The following is a 5,927-nucleotide window of genomic DNA, read 5'->3' on the forward strand; positions in this document are numbered from 1 at the left end:
ATTGCATCAATGCCAGGGCCAGCAGCAAACACTCAGGAAACTTCTGCACAAGGATAATACAGAGACCATGAAAAAATCTGGGTCTGAATTAAAACTTAAGCCTGGAAATACTTCTGAGCTGGCAGAAGACCTCAGACAAGTGTGCACATCTCCACTCACAGCCTTCATCCTTGCCTCCTTTATTTACACACAGCATAATGGCTTGCCTGTGGACCTGGGCACTTGCAGAGAGGAATGAACACTCATTTGGTTCACAAACCACAGTGTAATTAATTCCCAGAAAAGCTCCTGGACTTTACTCTCTGGCTGTGGAAGTTCAAGGTGCTACCCAGGGTTAACCAGGTGTGCTTCTCCGGCATGCCCAGGGTGCTCAGTCCCACCAGCACAGGGCAAGGGTGGCTCTTCCAGGACCAGGGAGAAACCAGGCAGGTGGGAAAGGACAACCATTTCAGAAATAACAGAAAAAGCAAGATGAGGAGTATGCCAGGGTCCCTGCCACCCCCAGCCCCACGCTGAAGAAGCCTCAGGCCCGTCACCCCCACGGCCTTTCCCTGAGCGTTTTCCCAGCCTCCTCTCAGAGGGATGGACGCGATTTCTCCAAAGGCTGTTTTTGAAGGCAATGTTTGCCATCTAGTGGGAAAACACAGTCTGTGTATCTCCCCTGCAGGAGGACGTGGCTCGTGGTTATTTTGGCAGTAGCTGGGGGGCACACGCACCCTTGCCCATAGCCGGGCAATTGCTCCCAGCTGGGAGCTCCGGGGCGGAGGGAAATTGGAATAGGTGCTGCTGGTTCAGCTTCCCCCAGGCGGCTTGCCAGGCTCCTTGTCGCCAGCCATGGATGCCTGCCTGGCTGTGGATCCCTAACCCACCCCTTGGAGAGGATCCTGGCTGTGGATCCCTAGCCCACCCCATGGAGAGGATCCTGGCTGTGGATCCCTAATCCACCCCTTGGAGGGGACCCTGGTTGAGCTGCTGCCCAGTGAAAGTGGGGAGCTGAAAGAAGTGCTCTGCAGTAGGGAAAAAGCACCATGTTCTGGATAAATGGTGCCTTTCAGATCAGCAAACCCCTGGGGATTGGTGCCTGCCAGATTGGCATCCTGCCAGGCATCTCTATTCCAGGTTAGGATCCTCCAGTGGATCTGGGCCCTCCAGGCTGGCATCTCCAGCACTTCACTGGCAATCAGCACCTCCTGAGTCAGCATCCGCTCTGGCAGCAGTGCCTTCCAGGTCAGCTTATTTCTAGTGATCAGAACTTTCCAGGTTAGCTTCCCCCTGGGAATCAGCACCTTTGAGACCTGCAGATCATCCTGGGGATCAACCGTTTTCCCAGGAGGGGATCTCAGACAGATCTTGGACACTTTTGGCACCTTACAGCCTCCAGATCCATCAGCACAGAGGTGACTGTGCTGGTGCCAGTGCCTGGAATTCATGTGGAGCCCAGCTGCTCCCACATCTGGTGGACATCCCAGTGGGGATCAAAGGCTGGGAGTTGCTGGAATGTGATGTGACCCTACCAAGAGCACACGAGACTCCCAGAGACACCTTTAACTGGGGTCCATCATATTCAGGATGCAGACAAAGGCACAGCTGTACAGAGCTCTGTCTGCCCAGTGCCTGCTCCATGGAATCCTGGAGACATGGGCAGCACTGGAGTGCCCCAGCTCCTTCAGAAGTTTCTGCAGAGGTCTGGGCCATGCTGTCCATAACCTCTTGTTTATTGTGCCCATGCTGACAAAGCAGCTGATGTGGCAGTGAAGGAAAGGAAGGAAAAGGTGCAGCTGATGGGAGGAGAGCAGGTAGAGAGGCTGCCCAGGGAAGCTCCCTAAGTGTGTCCTGCTCTGTTTCAGTCCCTGCAGCTGGAGGAAAGATGGAGTTCCTGCCATGGGGAAGGGAGGAGATCATGTCCTCTGAGCAAGTAACCTGGCAGTCCTGAGGAGGGCTAGTGCTCAGAAATGTGTGCATGGGGAGCACACAGCATGTGTCCCCTAGTGACACCACACTCCAGGGCAGAACACAAAACACTGGGAACTTTTCCTTGGACATCAGGACTGTCTCCAGGCTGAAAAAGAGAAAAAAGGAAAAATCTAGCAGGAAAATTGTGAGCTGCTGCTGCTGCTTGGAGCAAGGAGAGCAACCATTTCCCAAGAGCATCACAAGCAGCAGTGCTTGGGCAGAGCTATGCTGCTGGCTGTTGCCTCCCAGCATCTCTGTGGCCAGGCGCTTGGCATTTCCCATCTGTGAAACACCAAAAGCATCCTAGAGGCAGGGAAGGGGCCAGCCCCAGCAAGCAAAAAAAAGAAACAACCCATTTCTGGAGGGAGAAGCTGACAATGCAGCAGCAAGAGGCAGCTCAGGTCTCTCCCTTCTCCACATCTGGCCTGGCAGGTGATGTCTCCTCTTCTGTTTCAGGAAAGAAAAGCAAGGAATGTTCAGGCCTGTGGCAGCTAGAAAGGGAGAGAGGATGAAGAAGTATGGGGAATTGCAGGGATCTCTAATGGGCTCAGTCTTGTATCTCTAGCAAGTTCTCAGGCAGAGGTGTCCACATGGAGGTGAGATGAAAGCCATGGTCATGGTGAACACTCAGCACTTCATTTTAAAAGCATTCATGTTTGGATTCACTGTGTCTGTGGGCATAGTCCCTGCTGTTCCTGCTCTCTCAGTGTCTGGGCAGTGTGAGATGGAAGCAGCTCCTGCGGGGGATGCAATCCCTCTGGAGATGGCCCACATTCTCCCCAGTACTCTCAGGACGTGAACTGGTGACAGTTCAGGCTCTGTCTCCTCATATGATACCATTTATATGAGGACTGGGTGCATAGGTCACACCCAAGACTTGTCCCAAACACAATCCTTGCTCTCTGCCCATGGGCCTCTCATCCCTCTTCACAAGTCAGCCCCTGCAGAGCGAGCCTCTTTGATGCTTGGGATGGTAACTGAGTGTCCAAATACCTATCCATACATTCATCTATAAATTCATCTATCCCTTCCTCCCTCTGAGGAGGAAGGGATAGATATCCCTCCCATATATATATCTGCATGTCTCCTCCCCTCCCTACTGAACCACTGACTGTGTATTTACCCTTTGCTCTCTGCATTGTCTCATGGCACATATGGGTAGATGTATGTTTCATGGCTGTTCTGCTGAAGCTGCCTTTCCTTCTTTCCTTGGCTCTGGATTTGGCACAGAAGTAAGCAGGAGCAGCCATGAGAGGTAAGTTGAGACTGTTTTGCTTCACAGTCCTGTGCAACTCGCCTCCTCCTCTGCAAAATGCGGGCTGATCCTGGCAGCGAGGGAGGGAGAGGAGGAGGCTAATCCTGAGGGCCAGCTCAGAAATTTGGCAGGGCTGGTGGCAGTCAAACAGTCCAGGCAGTGCTGCACAACCGCCCACAACCAGTGCCCTGCTGCAAAGGCTTTTGCCAAAGCTATGGATTTCCAAAACAAGCCCCTGCCTGAGACACGATCCGCTCGCCCTGTGCTGGATGGAGACAATGGATATGGGTGTCTGTGTGTCTCAGTGCTGGGGACCCTCCCTGGTGTGTAGCATTGGCTGATGGAAATTTTTCAAACCAAGTACATCCCAGGCCATGTTCTCCTGCACTTTTTTTTCCTGCTGGGCTTGGGCTGGTCCCTGTTCCATGCCAGGAAGCTGGACCCATCCCTGCTTCATGTGGATGCAGTCCATGGGCTGCTTTGACCTGGCACATTCTCATCATCCCCAGGCCTGGCTTGTACCACCTCCCCTGGCGATCTTGGCATGGCATCCTCCCTGGGGTGGGTGGGATATGGCAGCAAAGGTAAGTTTGGATGTGCCTCTGCCTACTTGGGGCAGGGTGCATCCAGGCAGGGCTCCAGCCTGCAGCAAGAAGGCTCCTGCTCACTCAGCAGCTGTGTGAGCCACCAGGGAGCCCGAGCCCGGAGGAAGTGCCCTGGCCCCACAGTGGGACAGGGAGGTGCCGGCTCTGGGACTGGTCTCATGGTCCCTTCCTGTTTTTCTTCTCCACAGCTTGAAGACAAAGTTGATTTTGGCATCTGGATCCCTCTCCTTTAGTCCAGATTGCTGCTCACCCCAGCCTTCCCCTTGCATCTTCTCAGTCCACTGGAAAGCCCTGTTTGCCCACGTCCAGCACCAGTGCATCCTCCCCTTTGGCAACGGGGAGGTCAGCACCAGGCACCAGGTACATTTATTCCTCAAAGCACAGGATTTTCTGCTTCCTTTGGGTTCCCAAGACCTGTGTGTCACATTTACAAGCTGCTGGGGCAGGGACCTGAGCCATGGGGCATCCCAGCAGGAAGCTGCAGTGCAGGCAGGCAGGACTTTGTGGTGGCATGCAGACCCCTGCCTGCTCTGGGTATCTCAGCTGCCAAATGGCTGGCAGGTCATGACTCCTGACATCAGAGAGGAAAGGGGTCACCCTCCAGGGCCATGGGCAGCAGGATGCAGTGATGAGGACCAGATGTGCCTCTCCTGGTCACCAGAATTGGGTGTCCCTACTGCCTGGCCAGGGAAGCCCCAGCGAAGGAAGGGGACCAGGGCTTGGCACACAGAGACCACAGATCTATGGGTTTCCCAGAGAGCAGCAAAAAACTTCTATTTGGAGCATGCATGGACCTTCTGGAGTTTAAAAACAGGCAGATTACAGGGGCCAGAGCTGTTGTCTCCCATTTTCTGGCTGCTGTGCTGCTACATCTCAAGCAGGCATCAGTCTCCAAACCAGCACCCAATGCTGGGAAATTAGTAAGCTGTTTGCCAACACTGGAGCCACAGCTATGGGATGGACATCGCCTATGTCCTACAGCATCTCTGGACAACCACTGCCTTGATCCCTTCCACAGTGGCAGAGGAGTGGGACCTGGTGGTGATAAGAGGAGATTTCCAGTGGTGAAGGCTGCCCATGCCATGCTGGGGACTGAGCAGAGACAAGGGTGACTGTGTGACACATCAGAACGGGTGTTGGTTGGGCTGGGTGCTGGGGACCAGAGCACAGCAGATGATGGCAGTGTGATACAGCTGGAGCTGACAAGCCATGGGATGCACCTGGGAGAGGTGATGTGGCTGCTGAACCTGGAAGTCCAGGCAAGATCTGGCTCCTTACACATTCCCAACTTGGTGACCTGCCTTACCTGGCCTGTGGAGAGCTCTGCTCTGGCGCAGGGACAGTGCCATGCCAGCAGCACACTGCAGTTGGAGGGCTGACCCCCATCTCCCTCACTCAGTGTCTGTGCTCATGAGGGACAGTGAGGGGCTGCAACCCCACAAAGCCAAGCATGGGGAGCCCTCACGGCCCCACAACCAGGGCACCCAGTGAGAGCAGCAGGCAGCCTGTGGCACACAACATGTTGCAAAAGACACAGCCTGCCTCAGCTCCCTCCAACACAGCCCACATAAGGACCCTTTGAGGCTGCCCCAGTCCAGGCTCCCTCTGCACCGTGGGTCCAGAGGCAGCCCCAGGACCCAGGTGGGTCCCCATCCTGCACTGGCTCTGCTTCCCCTGCTCCACACTTTGCTGCTGTCTGAATTTCCCCCAGCTCCATCTGGATCTCGTTGGGCTGCTGGCACGGAGCACTGGGGTCTGGAGGTGCCAACATATGGAAAACATTAGAGGGGCTGGGTCGAGGTGCAGCAAGGGGGCCACATGCAGAGCAAGGGGGCTGTGCAGAGGGTCCTGTCTCGGCTGTCATGCTGGTGAGGGCAGGGGAGATGTCCCACCTAGCTGCCTGTCTGCATCCCCTTCTGGCACTTAGCCTCAGCATGGGTCTCTCTCAGCCCCTGCAGGCACCTGGGGACAGGGCTGAACAGTTTGGGAGGCAGCCCTGCTGCCTGTGCACCTCCTGCAAGCACCATTCCCAAGCTGGCACTCACCCCCACTTTGGCCCAGCATCACCTGCACAGGGGTTTTGCCTGGACAGTGCCAATGATAGCATTGGCATA

The sequence above is a fragment of the Ammospiza nelsoni genome, chromosome Z (genome assembly GCF_027579445.1).
Source record: "Ammospiza nelsoni isolate bAmmNel1 chromosome Z, bAmmNel1.pri, whole genome shotgun sequence".
Classification (NCBI taxonomy): Eukaryota; Metazoa; Chordata; class Aves; order Passeriformes; family Passerellidae; genus Ammospiza; species Ammospiza nelsoni.